Source organism: Grammomys surdaster, unplaced genomic scaffold, assembly GCF_004785775.1.
Source record: "Grammomys surdaster isolate TR1022 unplaced genomic scaffold, NIH_TR_1.0 187, whole genome shotgun sequence".
Lineage (NCBI taxonomy): Eukaryota > Metazoa > Chordata > Mammalia > Rodentia > Muridae > Grammomys > Grammomys surdaster.
In genome coordinates, this window is record NW_021604632.1 from 8,702,334 (window position 1) to 8,724,449 (window position 22,116).

General features: G+C 42.2%; 1 protein-coding gene and 1 pseudogene across 2 annotated transcripts in view; both read right to left on the minus strand.

Moving 5' to 3' along the window:
* The window catches only part of Sntb2 (syntrophin beta 2), an 80,929-nt gene that overhangs the window by 52,850 nt on the left and 5,963 nt on the right, over positions 1 to 22,116 (minus strand). The gene's annotated exons all lie outside the window — the stretch shown is intronic.
* On the minus strand, positions 10,634 to 11,041 carry LOC114622233 (annotated as a pseudogene).

The following is a 22,116-nucleotide window of genomic DNA, read 5'->3' on the forward strand; positions in this document are numbered from 1 at the left end:
AGGGGAGGGGAGGGGAGGGGAGGAGAGGAGAGGAGAGGAGAGGAGAGGAGAGGAGAGGAGAGGAGAGGAGAGGAGAGGAGAGGAGAGAAAAAGCAGCCACAGAGATGACTCAAGTGAGTAGAATTCCTTGCACAGCAATACTGGAAATCTGAGCTCAATCTCTGGAATCCATGAAAAGTTGGAAGGAAAAAAACAGATCCCACAAAACTATTTTCTGGCCTCCACAATCATGCCCCATGGCACAAGCGTCCTCTACCATCACCACATCAAGAACACACACACACACACACACACACACACAGAGAGAGAGAGAGAGAGAGAGAGATAAAGCAAAAGGGGACCAGGGTGATGGCTAAGCAGGTCAGAGTCCTTTGGTGCCAAGGCTGATGCTGAGTTCAATCTCCAGAACCCATGTGATAGAGAGATCCAACTCCAGCAGCAAACTGTCCTCTGAGCTCACACATACAGTGTGACACATGCATGTCTGCACTTACACTCACATACATACATACATACATACATACATACATACAAATAAGCGAACATTAAAAGAGAATGTGGATCAAACAGTCAAACATGTATCTAAGATAGTGTCTGACAGAAGACTGCATTTTTGTTGGGGCTGTTTCCCTTTAAGATAATCTTGCTTGGGGCTAGAGAGATGGCTCAGTGGTTAAAAGGGCACTGGCTTCTCTTTCAGAGAACCTGGGTTCAATTCCCAACAACCAGTTCAGTTCACAACTGTCTGTGATGCTTATTCCAGGGGATCTGACACCCTCAAACAGACACGTATATAGGCAAAACACCAATGTATATAAAATAAAAATAAATAAATTTTTTAAGAAATCTCATAAAAAATAAGATAGTCTTGCTATCTATGTGTGTAGTTCAGGCTGGCCTCCAACTCATAACCCTGCCTCACTCTCACATGCTACCACCAGGCATATCAAAAGACTAACCCTTCAAACTATTACTGTACTATAAACAGAAACCCCTTGGGCCAGAGCTTTTCATCCTATGGCATTTCATCTTTTGAATATCAGACATAAGATTTACAATCAGGCTCAATATTTAATTTATGAGGCTATCTACCACAGAAGCAGCAAATGGCTTCTGAGTCACCAAAAGTAGCACAAAGGAGCCTGAATAGTTACTGGCACCTTTTCTTTATCAAAGACATCATGGCAATAGCACAGGGAGAGAGCAGCTGGACCCTGCCAACTCACAGCAGACATAAACAGGTGAGTACTACCTTCAGAAAAGTTATCCCTTTATGAAAGAGACTGTGCATCTTATGTGTCTGTCCATCTGGTTTCTTTGGGTTTCAGTTTCTTCATGTGTAAAATTATGATAGCTATCTTAAGATAGTCATTACAAGGATTAGATGAATTAATGTATTGAGAGAGATTTTTTAGAAATTGTAAAGCCTTACAGATTTGGAGCATCATTTTTAACCAATATAGCAAACTTAACATTTTTACATGCTTCAGAAATTAGTCCAGTACTTAGCAAAGAATATTTGCTCAATAAGTGTTTATTGTATTGTTTATTGCACAATAGTTAGGAACTCCTTCCAAGAAGTATTAGCAAGGGCTGAAGAGATGGCCAAGCAGGTAAGGACACCCACGTTCACAAAAGGTGGCTTACAAGTGCCTGTAAATCCATCTCCAGGGGCTTCAGTATCCTCTTCTGGCCTCTGTGGTGCCCCCACTCACTGGCACATCTCCTACTCCCCACATATGCAGATTTAAAAATAAATCTTTAAAAAACAAAACAAACAAAACACTGGGGCTGGAGAGATGGTCCATCAGTTAAGAGCACTGGCTGCTTTTCCAGAGAACCCAAGTTTGAATCCCAGCACCCACATGGTACCTCACACACTCCTGAACCCCAGTTCTAGGGGATCTACGGCTCTTCTGGCCTTCATGGGCACTGACATATGTGCAGGCAAAACTCCAAATACATAAGGTTAAAATAAAAACATAAAAATAAAAAACATAAAAATCTTTCATATCAATCTTGGCCCAGGCAGAAAAGATAGAACAAGTTTACAGCACAAAAACAGAGGCACAGGAAAAGAGGAAGTAACAGTCACTGAAAACCAAATAGTTAGGAAGTCTAGAATGTAGGTTCAAGGTTAAAAGAGGTCATCCACTGCGTCAATTGAAGAGTTATCAGATATCACAGTTATCAGATATCAGAAAGGTAGTTTTCCTCTTTAAGGAAAGACAAAGATAAAATAATGACGTATCCCCCAAACATCAGAAAGCAGGTCCCTCTGAGCAGAGTTTGAAACCACCTCTACAACACAGACTTCATCAATATTAGAGGATAACAGACAGCTGGGTTTGTTGGCACACACCTTTAATCCTAACACTTGGGAGGCAGAGGCAGGTGGATCTGAGTTACAGACTTACAAAGTGAGTTCCAAGACAGCTGGGAACACATATCTGAGACCCAGCCTCAAACAAACAACAAAACAAGATAGTAGGCGAAGGTAGATTTTTAGAGTTTAGTAAATAAAAGGCAAGTCCCACTCTTTCATTCCCACATCGCAGCCTTGCTGAAGAGATGCAGCCGTGAGATGCTAAAGGACTCCTGCTCAGTAACAAGAGCTCTCCAGGCCTTCTAAAAACATCTGCATGTTAGTCCTAATCCATACACTCAAGTACAGCCAACCAAACACAGAAGCCACACAGAGAATCTTTCTCTATTTGAGAATTCTTTTTATTCTTCTTCTTGTTGTTGTTGTAATTGTTTTGTTTCCTAAATCCCAAGTTTATGTTGAAGAGTAATGGAAGACTGATTAGACAGCTTTATGATTTTGCTACAAATTGTATAGTTTTTATTAAGATTTATTTATTTTATGTATATGAGTACACACTAGCTGTCTTCAGACACACCAGAAGATCCCATTATAGATGGTGTGAGCCACCATGTGGCTGCTGGGAATTGAACTCAGAACCTCTAGAAGACCAGTCAGTGCTCTTAACTGCTGAGCCATCTCTCCAGCCCTGGATGTTTATCTTGAGACAGTCTCACTCTATGTAGCCCTATATGTCCTGGAACTCAATCTGCAGACCAGGCTGGACTCAAACTCAAATTCCACTGCCTCTGCCTCCTAAGTGCTGGAATAAAAGGTGTGTACCACTACACCTGGTTATAGTTTGGACTGTAAACATACTTCAAAGGCCCAATGTGTTAAGGCTTAGTCCCACTTCTGAAATGGACAAACGGTGCATCTTTAGAAGATGGTTCTAGTGGCAGGAAGTCAGGTCATCAGGAATGTATTCTCAAAGGGAAGCTGGGGTCTCTGGCCCCTTCTCTGCTTCCCTGCAGAATAAGAAGCAGCTTTGTTCTCCCACATACTCCCACTGGGTGTTTGACCTCATGGGTCCCAAAGCAACAAGGCCAATTGTTCAAGGACAGAACTCTCTGAAACACTAAGCAAAAATAAAGCCTTCTGCTCATTATACACCATATATTTGCCTAAAGTAGCTTTTTACAGTACTAGAAAGCTAATTAGCATAGACTTTTACATTTGAAATGGCTAATAAAACACCTTAAAAACCAAATGTGGTGGCTCATCCCAGCACAAAGGAAGCATAGTGAGGAGGATCAATGCAAATTTGAACTCAGCCAGGTCTCTACAGCAAGATATAGGCAAGTCTGCCTGGCAGTGGTGGCACACACCTTTAATCCCAGCACTTGGAAGGCAGAGGCAGGTGAATTTCTGAGTTCGAGGCCAGCCTGGTCTACAGAGTGAGTTCCAGGACAGCCAGGACTACACAGAGAAACCCTGTCTTGAAAAGCCAAAAAAAAAAAAAAAAAAAAAAAAAAAAAAAAAAAAAAAAAAGGTATAGGCAAGTCTGGGCTACACAGCAAGACACTGCCACTGTCTTCTCAAACAAAACAAAAAATGAAGCAAGGAAGCAAAACAAAAAGCCCCACCTCCCAACTTACAATAAATACACAAAACCATACAAACATATGCACACACACTAATACAAACACATATAAACATACAAATGCATACACATACAAACACATGTGCACACATATTTTAAAAGAAGTATTGTTTCTCTAAAGTGTCCTGGAAGATTATCTTAAGATTTGATTCAATAAATTATAGCATTTAACATAGAATTTAAACAATTCTATCCTCTTTTATGGTAAAAGGAACTGGGCATTCAGTAGCCATAGCAGCATATAATATAATAGATGAAAGAGCTTTGTGAACTTACCTAAACAATCACTGTGGACATAGGAAGAAAATACAGGATGTCCTCCTATAGCTACCTCCGTGACAAAGTATCACGTACTGCAGATACATTCAAAGGGTGGAAGACATACTCTTTTATCACTTTGCCCTGTCTTGTCTACATTACTATTTTTGTTCTTCAAAGCTGCAGGTATTCCCACTTACGTGACTACCACAGCATCAATATTTGGGATGAATCCTTAACATAGCTAACACAGTAAACAGTATAGGCTCTGGGGCCAGACTGCCTGCATGTCTCTCAGACCTTTCCTTCTTGGGCTGATCCCATTGCCTCAAGTTACCTATGGAGGAAACAAGAATCTCTCTTCTGCAGTCAGAAGCATCCGATGAAAAGCACTTGGAACAGGGCCTGGCAAGCTCTGCATGCTTAATGAATGTTAGCTATTTTAATCACTCCCCATCCTCTGAAGAATAGTAGACCTGAAATATGATCCATATTTTAGGTCTAAAAAATAAAACTAAAGTTCAAAGAGCATCTCTGGAGATTCAGTCTAAGTAAATTATATCCTTTGTAGCAAAATAAAACTACATTCTCCAGTCAATGTAGTCTTTGTCCCTTCTCATTTTGGTAAAACATACCCTTAACTTTCTTAGTGACATGTCTTTTCTCCTCTTTCATTCAGTGATCCTCATCCAAAGACATGTAAACAATACAGAGCTTATAACTGTCCCACAGAATTCTCTACTTCACTTTAGTTGTATAGAAAATAAACCAGGCTGGAGAGATGGTGCAGGGATTAAGAGTACTGACTACTCTTTCAGAGGACCAGCGTTCAATTCCTAGCATCCACATGGCAGTTCACAACTGTATCCAGTTCCAGAGAATCAGGTGCCTCTCCTACTCCACAGGAGTAGGCATATAGGGCACATAAGCTCACACAACCATACACACATTCAAATAAAAATAAAGGATAATTTTTTTGATTTTTCAAGACAGGGTTTCTCCATGTAGCCTTGGCTGGCCTTGAACTCAAGAGATCACCAGCCTCTGCCTCCTGAGTGCTGGAATTAAAGGGGTGCACCACCACTGTCTGGAGATACTTTTTTATAAACAAAAATAAAACAAGGTACGTATTTATAGACTTGTCATAGTATTTTCATTTCTAAGAAAGATTCTGAATTGACCTCAGCTCTGCTAGGGTGCAATGTGCTAAATCTACTGTGTAACCCTGTAGGAGCTTCTTATATCTTCACTCCCCTGATGAAGATATTTCATCTCAAAACATGTCAAAACTAGTCAGAGCTGAATCTGCTTCCCAACTCACTGATTTACATACACAATAATTTAAAAAACAATGGGAACAGAAAGACTTTAAGAAAGGCTGGGATGCAGCTCAGTAGTAAAGTGTATAATTGCCCAGGTTTCTCCCTAGCAATATGTAACACACGCACGCACACTGCAAAAAAACAAAACAAAACAAAACACAACACAACACAAAAAGCATGGCTGTCAACTGTCCATAAGAAGAGAGGATCTCTAAGAAAGAAGATCAAAGCTGACCTGAGCTACACAATAAAATCTGGTCTCAAAAAAAAAAAAAAAAAAAAAAACAAAAAACAAAAAAAACAAAACAAAAAAACCCCAAAAACTAGGGCTGGTGAGGCAGCCCAGCGAGTAGAGACTCCACTGAGCTTGAGGACCTAAGTTAAATCCCTAGCACCCACAACCCATACAGTAGACGTAGGACCAAGTTGTACAAGTTGTCTTCTGATCTCCATAGTCACTCATAGACACTCAAGTACATAAATAATTGTCATGACAAAGCAAACCAACTCCAAACAAAAAGAAACAACCAAGAAACTAAGTAAGGCCTGGTAGCACACACCTGCAATCCCAGTATTCATCACTCTGAGGAGGAAGATTACTACAAGTTTAAGAATAACAGGGACTAGGTAGTAAGATTCTGAACACTGCCCCCCCTCCAAAAAAAAAAAGCTGAGGTGGGGGAGAGATTATTGCCACTGCAAATTAAAAAGTAAAAATAAACTAGCCCCCATGATCATACTGAGGAAATCTCTAAGCCCTCCCACCCTTAATACTCCTTCCTTTTTACACACACTGTACTGTTAAATGCAGGCTCTTCAGGGTATGCTGGCTATTTTTATTGTCACCTTTACACAAGTTAGAGTCATTAGAGAGGAAGGAGCCTCAACTGAGAAAAACGCCTAGATACGATCAGGCTGTGGGCAAGTCTATAGGGCACTTTCTTAATTATGACTGATGGGGGGGGCAGCCCATTGTAGGCTGTACCACCCCTGGGCTGGTGGTTCTGGGTTTTACAAGAAAACAGGCAGAATAAACCATGAGGAGTCAGCCAGCAAGCAGTACCATTCCATGGCCTCTACATCAGGTCTTGCCTCCAGGTTCCTGCCCTGCTTTAGTTCCTGTTTTGACTTCCTTTGATGATGAAACTAAGTGATGTGGAAACTAAGCCAAACGAACCCTTTCCTCACCAAGTTGCTTTAGTCATGGTGTTTCATGACAGCAACAGTAACCCTAACAAAGACACAGGGTTTGTTTGTTCCTTTTTGTTTGAGATAGGATCTCTAACCCAGGCTGACCTTCAAGTCCCTACGTACCTAAGTACCTGAGGGTGATCTTGAATTTATGATCCATTTGCTTCCATCTCCCTACATCTCCCCAGGGCTGGCATTACAGGTATGTGACACCACATCCAGTTTATTAGGTACTAGGGACTGAACTGGTTTTAGTGTATGTTAGGAGTAAGCACACTATCAACTGAGCTACCTCCCCCAGCACCAAGCACCTAAACAGGACAGAGTACATACATAAGGCCCTGGAATACATAAGACCCTGTCTCCAGAGAGGTAGCTTGAATGCTTAGCCTAATGACCTGAGCTTGATCCTTAGAACTTTATGTGTTTAGGAATGAACTAACTCACAAATCGTCTGATTTTCACATGTATACACACAAAGCATTAATATACAAATATTTATTTATTTATTTAGTTAGTTAGTTAGTTTTTTTTTTGAGACAAGGTTTCAAAGACTAGGTGGGCTTCAAACCAGATCCTCTGGGACTAAAGGCATGAGTTACCACATATAGCTACAAATGTTATTTTAAAGTTGAATCTCTCCCTGAAAAAAAAAAAAGAGTACTCAGTTTCCCTAGCACCTGCTTTTCATGTAACTGACAAATATTCATAGAAAGTATTACCCTAAAAGCACAGGAGGAAACATGTTTGTGCTTCTTATAGGCCAGATATGTTTATTACCTAAAAAAGTAGACAAAACTTTTTCAAAATATTTTTTCTTCAAGGCTAGAGAGATGGCTCAGCAGTTAAGAGCATTGCTCCTGCAGAGGACCCACGTTCAATTCCCAGCACATATATACTAAACTCACAACCATATCTAACTCATGTGCATGGTCCACAGACATATATGCAGGCAAAACAACAATTCCCATAGAGTAATTACATTTTTCTTTCCTGTTTTTTTTTTTTTTCCGGTTTTTCAAGACAGGGTTTTTCTGTATAGCCCTGGCTGTCCTGGAACTCACTCTGTAGACCAGGCTGGCCTCAAACTCAGAAATCCGCCTGCCTCTGCCTCCCAAGTGCTGGGATTAAAGGCGTGCACCACCACTGCCTGGCCTTTTCTTTCCTTTATTAAAGATCTTTTCTTAATTTCATGCCTGGAGCAAAGGAACTATCTCAGACCCCTGATCTAGGAGACTGAGTAAACGGTGGCATACTCTCATGGAATGTGACAATGAGAATGAGTCAGCGGCAAGTCCCAAGAGCAGACTGCCTTCCGCCCACGGGCAAGAAGAAGCCAGACACGGAGTGAATACTATAGTTTCCCAATCTGTATGACCTTCTAAAGACAGCGAAATTAATTCATGGTACTGGAAGCAGGACAGTGGATTCTTGGGTGGGGCGTGCATTCAGTCTTGTTTTACATCAATCTCTTAGAGTTGGGAATTGAACCCACAGCCTCACACATGCTATATTCCACCCCCTTAAAATGTATCTAGACTCATTATACAAGAATATCCACTTGTAAAAATTCACCCAAGGGTACATAAATAATTTGTATACTTTATGTATAATTTTAAAATTATACATAAAAATACATTAAAAATATAAATTGATGACTGGGGATATAACGATATATAGAGAAGCCCCCCCCCAAAAAAAACTGATGTACTTTTACTTTTCTTGAAAAACAGTAAAAAAAAAAACCAAAAAACTCTTGAATGTTTTATAGCACAGATTTTTTTTAAAATGATTTCTTCTTTTCTTTTTTTAATTTATTTTTTATTTTTTTGTTTTGTTTTTCGAGTCAGGGTTTCTCTGTACAGCCCTGGGTGTCCTGGAACTCACTCTGTAGACCAGGCTGGCTAGAACTCAGAAATCCACCTGCCTCTGCCTCCCAAGTGCTGGGATTAAAGGCGTGCACCACCACCACCCAGCTTTAAATGATTTCTTTTTAAAAAAATTATTTTATGTAGCTGTCTTCAGACACACTAGAAGAGAGAATCAGATCCCATTACAGATGGTTGTGAGCCACCATGTGGTTGCTAGGAATTGAACTCAGGACCTCTGGAAGAACAGTCAGTGCTCTTAACCATTGAGCCACCTTTCTAGCCCCAAAAGCACAAATTTTTAAAAGCAAATTTGATTTTATTTAAGATTTATGTTAGCCAATTTTATGTGTTTATCTGTTTTGTGGGTCTTGCCAAGGCTATCTTGGAATTCATGATTCAGACTCAGGCTTACAGTGAACTTGCTGCCTCAGACTCCAGAATGCTGGGATTACAGGCATGTTTGTCTGTTAGAACAAGGTTTCCTGAGTCCCTGCTGGTCTGCAACTTTGTGTAGTAGAGGATGACCTGGACCTTCACATTCCTGGCCCACCTCCCAAAGGCTGAGGTGATGCAGTGGTTACCATGTCCAGCTTTTATTCTCATCTTTTTGTTTGTTTGCTTGCTTTTTTTGTTTTGTTTTTGTTTGTTTGTTTTGAGACAGGGTTCCTTAGTGTGGCCCTGGCTGTCCTTGAACTCTCTCTGTAGACCAGACTAGCCTTGAACTCACAGATCTGCTGCCTCACTAGTCCTACCCTGCTCTCCTCACTTCTTATCACACATAGTTGAGGCAGAGCTTTGTGGTGCTCACCTATAACTCCAGCACTCTGAAAACGAAGCCAGAAGATTGCAGTGAGCTTATGCCACCCTGAGCTAGGGACCCAGTCTCAAAAAACAAAAGAAACAAAAGCCAAGCAGTTGTGTACAGAATGTGAAAAGAAGAATTTTACAGTGTATAATGAGTTATGTTTAGCAATACATGGAAACAGTTTTAGGAAGCATCCTTAGAAAGCTTACTTTTGTTTTGTTTTTGTTTTAGTAAAAGTTATATATTTCCTTTTCTCCTCTTTCAAATCCATCTCTTGTTACCAGGTTTTAACATTGCTGGCTTGAATTTGTGAAGGCCACAGAATAAAATGTGTTGTTTCAGATGCAGGGAAGGGGAAATGGAAAGACCAATACAGATAAAAGGTTGTGATGTCACACTCACCACACAAGATGCCAGAACCACATCCAAGGATCAGTGGGTATGACAGGGAAGGAAAACAGGAGATCATTTGCTTGTATTAGAAGGGGCCAGAGACACATCTGTCAAATAGGAATTCTAGTAAATGCTCTCTGGACAGGGTAGACTGTGGAAAAACGTGCTTGATATTTCCCTCTAAACTCCAAGGACGGTAACTGGAGTGCATAGGAAGACTCTCCTTTTTACTCAAGTCTTCTACACTGTACTCCTAGCCAACTTAAAATTAAATTTAGGGAAACAAAGCAAGATCATCATCGTATACTAGTAAGACCTGAGTGGGAGGTACCAGTAAGGAGTGTTAGACTAGCCTGGGCTATAGGATACATGAGACCTTGTTACAGAAAACAAAAACAGTCAGAAGGTGATCTCCTAGGAAAGACACACAGTCACCACCACCACTGGTTTAGTGGGACAAACAAGCTCCATTTAAATTATGGAGAAAGATACAGAGCGCCAAGAAATAGTGTGGGCAACTGGAGAGTGGAAAGTACTTGCCTAGGCCACAGAGCACCTATTTGAGATAGATTACTAGAGAGGCTAATGTTGCAAAAACCCACATGGTGGTAGGTCATCTGAAAAACCTTCCTTCAGTTTCAGACTGTTCTCAAATATGTTCTAAGTTTCCACAAACTTAATCCAAAGAGGTTTATTTAGGCTGATGGCCCTGAGGTTCTTTGCTTCCACAAAATGTGATTAGTGAAGCATTATTCCGGAGAAGACTTTGTTTTGTTTTGTTTTTTTTCAGGGACATATAGCATTTATTTGCTATGGGGGTTTGGGTCACACCTTAGGGGTGGCAAACAACTCCCAGCCTTCCAGCTTGCCAATCTTGAACAGGGCGGCCGCAGTACCCATGTAGACACACCCCATGGCTGCAGTCCCATAGTGCGTGCTCCAATGTCAGGCCTCCCACGCAGCCTCCAATGAAGTAGCTCAGGGGGTCATCTGGCTTCTCTCAGACCTGGGCACTGACACAGGTGGTGAGACCAAACATCGCTCCAACAGCACCTGCAGTGAATGTGAACCGGCCAACTCTGGCCACTGCTTCCAGGGGGGAATCTGCAGGGTTGTGTGTGATGCTGTAAGCGGAGCCTATTATGCCACAAAGGCCGTGGTGATGTGGGTCTTGCGATGACACTGGGTGCCATGGGGGACCTCATTGTAGGCTTCGAAGAACCGCTTCGCCATGTTTGTGCCTACCCCGCTCACTCTGCGGACCCTACTGCGTCTGGGTGAGCTGAAGGGGAACCGGCTAGGCTAACTCTCCGGAGAAGACTTTGTGTCTCTGATTTTAAACTCATTCTAGAGAAGACCTGAGGGGTTGCTTTGTAAAGGGAACAGTGGCAAAATTTGATGTTTGAAACTACTGTCTCAACATGTTTTTCCCTTTTTTTTTTTTTTTTTTTTTTTGGTTTTTCAAGACAAGGTTTCTCTGTGTAGCCCTGGCTGTCTTGGAACTCACTCTGTAGACCAGGCTGGCTAGAACTCAGAAATCCGCTTGCTCCTGCCTCCCAAGTGCTGGGATTAAAGGTGTGCAACACCACTGCCGGGCCAGAACACAGATTCTTTTAAAAAGAAAAGCCTGTAGAAATCTGTACTCGATTGGCAATTTTGAGATTTTTGTCGTTGTTAAAGATTTTATTTTATTAATTATATGTTTATGTGTATGTCTTATGTGGGTTATATGTACATGCAGTAGGGTAGACCCTCCTACATAAATAAGCAATGAAAGAAAATGTCCACAGACACGCCAAGGAGTCAGTCTGAGGGAGGAGATGTCTCAATCGAGGTTCCCTCTTTCCAGGTGACTCTAGTTAGGCTGGCAAAAACTAATCAGCACAATAGGAATGTGTGTTCAAAGTGCCTCTGGAGAAAGATGTGAGAAGCCACTCCTGCTTTGATGTGGAAGTTGGTGAGGCAAATGAGAAAACCCCCTTAAGAGAAAGAACAGAGATAGGGCTAAAACTCCAGCCCTTCACACTTACACTACAAAGGAACCTGCCAGGACATGCATGGTTCAGTTTGATAAGCTTGCTGGTCAGGGGAGGCACTAAGACTGGGGACAAAAAAGATACACTGAAATATCAATATTCAGGTAAATGCCTGAACAGGGAACAAGACTTAAATATCAGGTACACATGAGAGTCTTGAATCGTGGGCTTATCAGCCTGTGCCACTGCACTGACATGTTCCTGAATCGGCTAACATCAGCTTCTCCAGAGAGGTAGACTGACTTCTAAAGCTACATTCCATCTGGGAATGAAGCATAGAAGAGGAAGGAGGTTTGTATTTTTAAATACCTGCATGGTAGGAATTTTATGAATTTTGTCATCCTTAGCATGGCTTATCACTGTTTAACTGGTGCTTAAACAATGGTATCACCCAGAACCAGTGAGCTTACTTGACCTCACGGCCTGTGCAACTCATCTTCCACCACAGAAGAACCACCACAGGCCAAAAGAAGCCGAAGCTAAAATACTTTAGGGAAATGATCTGCAGAATTGATCAATTTCACATAAATGATGACGACTGCTCATAAATATCTTGGTCAGACTTAAGCTTTCTTTCCAGGTTATTGTTCATACTCTTCTTTCTGACAATTCAAGAACAATTTCTCGGGTGTTTTTGGTTTTCCTCTGTTTGCTTGGTTTTTGAAGTTCATTGTTTTTGGCAGTAAGTACAGTGTGAATGGATTAGCATTCCTTTCAGTTCACAGTCTATCTAAACCTGGAAAATAACCAGTGATTTAGCACTACCTGCCTTCTCCACCCCAAGTTGAAAAATGTATTCCTTTCATAAAAAATTTTAGTTATTTTATTTCCTCAAGTGAATGAAATTAATACTTTAGGGCAGGAAAGATGACTCAGGGGTTACTAGAGCTCTCTGCTCCTTCAGAGGACCCGGGTCTAGTTTTCTGCACCCATACTGGGTAGCTTAAAACAGTATGACTTCAGTCCCAAGGGGATCTGGTACCTTAGGCCTTTAGGACAGGGGAACCTTACTGGTGCACATATACACTTTACCAAACACTGTTAAAGGACTTTTCTTTCTTTTTTTTTCTTTTTTTTTTTTTTTTCGAGACAAGGTTTCTCTGTGTAGTCCTGGCTGTCCTGGAACTCACTCTGTAGACCAGGCTGGCCTCGAACTCAGAAATCCGCCTGCCTCTGCCTCCCAAGTGCTGGGATTAAAGGCGTGCGCCACCACCACTCGGCTAAGGATTTTCTTTATCTATATTTTATGTATATGAGTACACTGCAGCTGTCTTAAGATACACAACAGAAGAGGTCATCAGATCCCAGATGGTTGTGAGCCATCATGTGGTTGCTGGGAATTGAACTCAGGACCTCTGGCAGACCAGTCAGTGCTCTTAACCACTGAGCCATCTCTTCTGCCCCTATTAAAGAATTTTCATGTCCACATCTCCCTAGTCATTACTCATTGCACTACGGGAGCTTAAACCTCGTGGCTGGCACACTCTAGGTAAGACTTTTGCCACTTAACTGTATTCCCAGTCCTCTTTATTTTGACCCAAGGTCTCATTAAGTTTCTCAGGCTTGCCTTGACTTTACTCCATAGGTGTTAAAACTGTAATCACCCTGCCTCAGCATTCTGAGTAGCAGAAACTACAGCTAACAGGAACAGCCCCTAGAGCTCTCTTCATCTCACTACCCTTTTTCCTCGATGGAACCATATCAGCACCACAAGTTAGTCTACCTTATGGATTTTAAAAATTAGAGGCTGGCCAGGCGGTGGTGGCGCACGCCTTTAATCCCAGCACTTGGGAGGCAGAGACAGGCGGATTTCTGAGTTCGAGGCCAGCCTGGTCTACTGAGTGAGTTCCAGGACAGCCAGTGCTACACAGAGAAACCCTGTCTTGAAAAACGAAAAAAAAAAAAAAATTAGAGGCTGGATGTGGCTCAGCGGTCAAGAGCATGAAGAAGACCTGAGGGGTTCAGTTGCCAGCATCCAGACGGCAGATCATAATCATGTGTAACTCCAGTGCCCTTCCCAGCCTTTTCTCTTCAAGCACTAGGCATACACATGGTACTCAAATATACATATAAGCAAATACTCATACAAGAAATAACTTCTTTTTGTTGTTTGTTTTTTGAGACAGGGTTTCTCTGTGTATCCCTGGCTGCACTTGTTCTGTAGACTAAGCTGGCCTTGAACTTAAGAGACCCACCTACCTCTGCCTCCCAGTACCAGTATTAAAGGTGTGTGCCACCATCACCTGGTACTTCTTAAAAAAAAATCTTTAAAAACTATTTTATATATGGGTGTTTTGCTTGTAGGTATGTCTGTGTGCCACTGCATGCCTGGTACCCATGTAGATGAGAACAGGAAGTCTGATTTCCTCAAAGTTATAAGAGGTTGTGAGCCACCATGTAGGTGCTGGAAATTGAACCTGGGTTCTCAAGAGCAACCACAGTGCTCTTAACCACTGAGCCACTTCTCCAGCCCTAAAAAGTTTTTTTCCTTGAACTAACTACAGTTAACTTCCTCTTAACTGCTGAGCAATCTCTCCTGCCCCTATATACCCCCTCCTTTTTTTTTTTCTTTTTTTCCGAGACAGGGTCTGAATATATAATTTTGGCAGTCCTGGAACCTTGGAACTCAGTATGTAGACCAGAGTACTAACCTCAAACTCACAGAGATCTGCTTACCTCTATCTCCCCAAATTCTGAGATTAAAGGCCTGTGCCACTATACCCAGCTGAAAGAGAAGCCTTTAAAAAAAGAATTTTTTAAGATTGCAACTTGTCAGATTCAGTGAGTTTCTCATTTATTCGAGCTAATCAGCAGTCCTTTTTTTTTTTTGTTTGTTTGTTTTTGTTTTTCGAGACAGGGTTTTTCTGTGTAGCCCTGGCTGTCCTGGAACTCACTCTGTAGACCAGGCTGGCCTCGAACTCAGAAATCCCCCTGCCTCTGCCTCCCAAGTGCTGGGATTAAAGGCGTGGGCCACCACTGCTCGGCTTAATCAGCAGTCTTAGTTCCGTGACACTGACATTACAATGGCAACATTGTATATAATGCCTGAAAAACAGGTAGGCATTAAAATCCATTAAATAATTCTTTCTTCACATGTGATGTGAATTTATTACTTTAAGAGGCTTTCCTGTGGCTTTCCTGAATATTCTGCTTTCCCATCAAGCCCTCGGTGGTCCTGAAAGCATGATCAGGAGCAACTGCTGAACACTGTGGAGGCTCCCTCCTGCAGTCCTGAGACTTGGATGCTGAGGCAGAATTCGCTGAGAGTTCAAGGCCAACTTGAACAGTGTGAGAGTGCCTCAACAAAAAGCAATTAAACAAAACAAGGACAGTCTCCAAAAACTCAGTAAGTTCCGGGCCAGTCTGGGCTACACAAGACTCACTCTTGTCTCAAAAATAAAACAGGCAGGAGGAATGGCTCAGTGGGTAAAAGTGCTTGTTCTGTTGACCCTGACCCTCAAACCTACAAAGTAAAAGCAGAGAAGGACTCCCACAGGCCTAACAGCATAATGAACAGTGAATTTATCCTCAGGACTCTTAAAATGTCATATATACTTTAAGTGGTTTTCTTTCTTCTTTATTTCCCCAAGTCAGTGTTTCTCTGTGTAACAGCCCTGGCTGTCCTGGAACTCACTCTGTAGACTAGGCCTATTAAAGATGTGTGCCACCATCACCAGACAGTAAGTGGTTTTTGAAAATGTAGATTTTTCTTTACTACAATGATTTTTTTTTGTTTTTTGTTTTGTTTTGTTTTATGAGACAGGGTTTCTCTGCATAGCCCCTGGCTGTTCTGGAACTCACTCTGTAGACCAGGCTGGCCTGGAACTCAGAAATCCGCCTGTCTCTACCTCCCAAGTGCTGGGATTAAAGGCATGCACCACCACCGCCCGGCTTCTTTACTACAATGAAAACAGAGCTAACAACAGTAACATTGAGAAAAAGTAAATTCAAGACATTTAGCAAAACCAGTTTTATTTCAGAATGCATTAATTTGTAAACATAGATGCAACCTGGAGAATACTACTTTATTAAAATAAGAGTATTGGCTGCTCTTCTAGATGACCTGGGTTCAATTCCCAGCACCCACATGGCAGCTCATAACTGTCTGTGACTCCAGTTCCAGGAGACAGGACACCCACACAGACACACATTCAGGCAAAACACCAAGATGCACATAAAATAAAAACACATCATTAAAAAAAAAAAGTATGCCAGGTGGTAGTGGCGCACGCCTTTAATCCCAGCACTTGGGAGGCAGAGGCAGGCGGATTTCTGAGTTCGAGGCCAGCCTGGTCTACAGAGTGAGTTCCAGGACAGCCAGGGCTACAGAGAAACCCTGTCTCGAAAAAAACCAAAAAAAAAAAAAAAAAAAAAGTATTTTTCACCAGGCATGGCATCCTTGTCTTCAACCCCAACACCCACAAAGCAGAAGTAGGTTCCAGGCCAGGCAGGGAGGCAGGGTTAAAAACAAAGAGGGGCTGGGGAGATAACTCAAGCAGTTAAGACTGCTTGCTGTTAATGCAGTGGACCAGGGTTCAGTTCTCAGCACTTACATGGTGGTTCACATTCTCTGTAGTTATCTTGACCTCCTCGGGCATCAGGAATGCACATGGGTGCACACCTGGTGTTTTCCAATATTAAAACAACATGCTGACTTCCATATGTACAAATACATTGCATATACTCTCACATACAACAATAACAGTTTATTTTAAAAGGGAGGGTCAGTGGAATGGCTCTGGCAGGTAAAGTCACTTGCTGCTAAGCCTAGTTCATTTTAAGACCCAAGAAGAAACCCTACATCTCCAAGTTGTGCTCTGAGCACACATGCACCATAGCATTTGTACAAGCACACACAAAATAAATAAATACAATTAAACATTTTAATTAAAAAAAAAGTAAGAGTAAACAGTAAAACCCTAGTGGTTTTTATTGAAAAGGAATATTATAAACTAGCAGTTGATATGACTGAAAGTTTATCACAAAAACACTGGCATTTTACCAAGTAGAAAATGGATTTAGCTACCTTGTGAGTCCAAAGCCAACCTGGGGTACTTGGGACCCTATCTCAACAACAAGAAGAAATTATTATTTTTCAGCTGGATCATGGTGCCATATACCTTTAATCCCTATACTCAGGAGGCAGAGGTAGGTGGATCTCTGAGTTCAAGGCCAGCCTGGTGTACAGAGTAAGTTCCAGGACTAACCAACCAACCTCAAATAGAAAAAAGGAGGATAGCCGGGCAGTGGTGGGGCACGGCTTTAATCCCAGCACTTGGGAGGCAGAGACAGGCGGATTTCTGAGTTCCAGAGTTCGAGGCTGCCCTGGTCTACAGAGTGAGTTCCAGGACAGCCAGGGCTACACAGAGAAACCCTGTCTCGAAAAAGCCAAAAAAAAAAAGAAAAGGAGGAGAAGGAAGAGGAAGAAGAGGAAGAGGAAAAGGAGAAGAAGAAGAGGAGGAGGAGAAAGAAGAACAACAACAATAACAAGAAAAATAATAGAAAATTCAGAATTAGGCCATACACACAAAGATAAAAAGATGCACTTCAGGGGGACACAGTCCCAGGGAGAGAGGTAAGGTCAATCCCTAGAGTTTGAAGCCAGTCCGGTCTAGGACAGCTAGGACTACATAGTGAAACCCTGTTTCAAAATAACAATAATAATGATGATGATGACGACAACAATGACCTCAACAAAGTTAAATGAAAGATGCACGACAAATCAATGACTAAAGGACAGCCATTCATAGGGTAGCAGACAGCACTAATTAGGTATATCAGTCATTCCAGCTGAATCCAGGTATGGCTTTGATCTGTCTCCATATGGCACTCAGGACAGCCACCATCAATTATCAGACTTAAGAGCACCAATGGACTGACAAATAATGCTGAATCAATCAGTTGGCTATTTGAAAAAAAAAAAAAAAAAAAGAAATTTTTTTCAGTTTTTCACTCCACTTTATGGCAAAATAAAGTGTACATAAAAATTAAACAGTGCTCAGCTGGTAAAAGGTACTTGCCTCACAAGCATAGTGAGCTGGTGTGGGTCCTAAAGAACTCAGGTAAAGGCAGAAGGAGAGAACTGACTAACGAGGTTCCCTCTGACCTCTACGAGTACTACCCTGCTACACCAATATGAATTTTTTTTTTTAAAGTTAAAACCTAAAATGTGAAGCAATAAAAGGAAGAAAGCCAGGGGTGGCAAGATGGTCCTTGCCAACAACTGATAAACCCAATGATGACCTGCACTGTGGAAGAGAACCAACGTCTAAGGTGTTTGTGAACTCCACAGATACCACTCCCCACATTGCACACATGTACCTATATACACAGAGATAAAACACAGAAATCAATCAATAAATACATGTAAATTTAAAAACAATTTTAGAGACTAGGACATAGAGCCTCCTTAGCACAATTGACAGTACATCCGTCCCAGTACAAGACTGGAGCAAAGCCACTGCAAAGGGTGTGCTCTCAAAGACAGAAAAGCCTGAAGTCAGGAGAGATGGCAGAAAAAGTCTCAGCAAGCAAAAACAGAAAAAGCCAACAGGGTAGCACATACTTGTAATCCCAGCACTCAGAAGGTAGAGGCAGGAGGGTCAGCAATCACGGTAACCCTGGCTACACAGTGAATTTGAGCCAGCCAAGGCTACAGGAGACACTGTTTCTAAACAAACTAAAAACCACCACCACACAAAAAAGGCCAGTCTGGCTACACAGCAAGTTAGAGGGTAGCTCTGACCATTCAGTGAGACGCTGTCCATAATAAATCAGGTCCTTAGCCTAGTAACTTTAAAAAAAAAAGTATTTTATACTCTTTTATATGTATAAGTGTTTTGTCTGTGCATGTCAGTTCAATATATGCATACCCAGTGTTCATTAGAGGGCATCGATTTCCTGGATCTAGAATTACAGGTGGTTGTAAGCGGCCATCTGGGTCCTCGGAACTGAATCCCAGGTCCTTTGAAAGGGCAACCAGGGCTCTTAACTGCTGAGCCTTCTCTCCAGCCTCCTTTGCTTCTTTTCTTCCTGAGACAGGGTTTTACTGGCCTGGATCTCACTGTGAGGATCAGGCCTGAGGTAAACCTGCAGCTATTCTCCTGCTTTGGCCTCTTCTCTGTACGATTTATGAACCAAAACCTTCCTTCTCAAATGCCACACACAGTAGACTTACACTGTCTGACTGCTTTATAACAAGACTGAACGGTATAACAAGACTGACATATCAGCCATGCTATCCTATTTCTTCCTGGTAACCATTCCTCTCCTGTCCCAGGATAGAAATTTCACAACTAAATTCATTATAGTCCCTTGTTACTGCACCCTGTCATCTTTTCCTTTGAAACAATAGCTTTCTTTTTCTACCTCAGGATTTCTGAGGAGCATGCTGCAGAAGTACTGTCTCGTGTCAAATCTGTTGGAACTGTTGGGACAGTTGGGAAGAGGCTATCTAGGCAAAAGAAGGTCCCTAGTGTGTTCTGCTATGTCCTCTGGCAAGAGTCCCCTCAGCCTCACCCCATGGCTGTCACCTCTGGTTTGGATTATTTTTACTGCGGCAGCTGTAGTCTCTCCTACCTCTGGTCTTTCCTCTCCCACAGCATCCAGTGCATCCACTGCTGCCAACCTAAATTCTGTTCCCATCATGTCACTTCCTGGCTCAAAAACAAACTGCACCACCCCTTCCATCTCTGCAACTTCTCCCTTGCTCTGCTGTCCTTTCCTTCTTGAGAACAAATGTGCTGCAACTCTTCCCTACTTACTACATTTTCTGAAAGCTCCCTTCCCATCTTCCTGTGCCATCTCTTCCCAGAGTCTTCCTCTACCCTGGCTTTGAAAGCAGAGTTTCTATAGAATCCTACTCTAGTTCTATTTCTTTTTCATTTGCATTACTCTCGATGACTTCACCCACAATTAACACCTCTACCCTGATGTCTCATAAATATTCATTGCTGTTCTGACATTTCTCTTGAGCACAGACTTGTACTTCCAACCAGCTTCTGGCCTTTTCCACCAGGATGTCACAAAGGTAACTCACATGCAATATGCCCTGAAATGAAGCTATCTATCATTCTTACCTCAAACTAGTTCTTTCCTGATCATATTATGGGGCTTCTCTCCTTTAATACTTTCTTTGTTATTTAAGAGAGGGTCCCAGAGTCTCAATCTACCTACCTTTGACTCCCAAAGATTACAGTGAGCCTCCCTCTTCTTTTTGGTTTCACAATTGTCCAATTTCTCAAGCCAGGAATCCATGACTTACGTTCCAGTTCTTTCTCTCCCATTTTGAACTTCTTTAGATTGTTGGTCATGCTCTTACCCATCCTCCCCCCACTCCCGAACCAAGCAGGCAAGGTTTCTTTGGGTAGCCATGGCTGCCCTGGAACTCACTCACTCTATGGACCAGGCTGGCCCTGAACTCAGAGATCTGCCTGCCTTTGCCTCCAAAGTGTTGGGGTTAAAGGCGTGGGCCACCTTACCTAGCTTGCTTTTTCTTTTCAAACAGGGTCTTGCTAAGAGGTCAAGGCTGACCCCTTAGCTGACCCCAGATTCCCTTTGCAGTTCTAGCTGGCCTTGAACTTGTGATCCTCCCTCCTGAGTCTCCCAGCCTGAGATTTTCAGGCTGTGCCACCACCCTGACCAAAATCCAGGCTGCAGTTTTATACTACTCCATCCAGTCTCTATCTTTATGGTACTAGGAAAGCCTCAGGACTTGAGCTTCTCAACTCTCTGTTGCCCTCCCTTATCTTAAGCATTATGTGCAGCTTCCCAGGCCTAAGCCTGTTTCACAGTACATCTCTAATCAGGAACAATTTGAACATACTCTCAAAGAGTGAGTATCCATTAATGCTGTATGTTACAAAGCATATATAACAAGGCTCAGTGGTTAAGAACACTGGCTGTTCTTCCAGAGGACCCAGCTCCGTTCCCAGCACCCATGTGGTGGCTCACAAGTATCTGCAACTCCAGTTCCCAGGGGAATCTAACATCCTCTTCTGGCCCCTTGTGGGCACCAGGCGCACACACACACACACACACACACACACACACACACACACACACGGTGTACAGACATACTACCTTCGGGCAATACCCATCACATTAAATAAATAATAAACAAAATACAGAAATCAAAAAAGAATGAGACAAAGAGAAAGAACACACACGTGAAGTCATTCTAGCGTCAGCAGCTAAGTGACTCAAAGGGCAATATACATTAGGGTGAAGTTCATTATTGATGATAATGCATGCACATCTGTATTTCAAATGCTCTCCATGACAATTTCATTTTCCAGACAGACTTCCTAACAGATATAATGACCCTTATCATGTGGCAAACAGCTCATATTAAAAGGGAAATATTGGAGCTGGGTTTGGTAGTGTATACCTTTAATCCAAGCACTTGAGAGGCAGAAGGATCTCTGCATTGTCAGCTTGGTCTACACAGGGAGTTCTAGTAGACTACAGAGACCCCGTCTCAAAACAAACAAACAAACAAACAAAATGGAGAGCGAGAGAGAAAGAGAGGGGGGGAGGGAGAGGGAGAGGGAGAGGAAAAGGACAGCAAATGAGTCAGGTGACCACAGCCAACTCCTGTTCCTTTGAGAAGCACCCTTTCTTCCTGTGGTATACACACTTCCTTGTGTACTTAGTGTATAATGTCATCGTTTTAAGACTGAGAGACTGAAACTCATGTGTACGTATTCATAACACTCAATTGATCTCTTTCTTTCCTTTTACTGTTTAATGACCAGTGTGTCTACCATAAGCACTGTATACACAGCCTTGACGACCTGCCCTCTGCCTACTTCTTTGTGTTCTCTCCTAGCATACGTTTCCTATTTCTTCTCATGTGTTAAATCCAGGCTATAATCCCAGTCAGGAGACTGAAACAGAAAGATCAAAAATTGAAGGCCAACTGGGCTACACAAAATCTTGTCTCAAAATGACCACTTTGATCATGCTTTGTGAAGGAATATGTGTTTGTACAAATGTACACAACACCAACTTTCTTACCATCACCACTGTCTCCTTTAAACGTCTGTTTCCAGGGCAGTCTCACCTCTATAGAAGTACTTACTACAACAGGCTATAGTTGTTCCTATTAGCTTAAAGAGTAGGGATCACTTCCAACTTGGAATTCCCAGCACCTACCGCTTGTTTGCTATGGGTACCTGTTAAATGCTGAATGACATAATGAAGACATCCAAATTCCTCTGGCTCTTTCAAAGTCTTGCATAAACCTAAATGATTTCACTTTCTTCCCTTGAG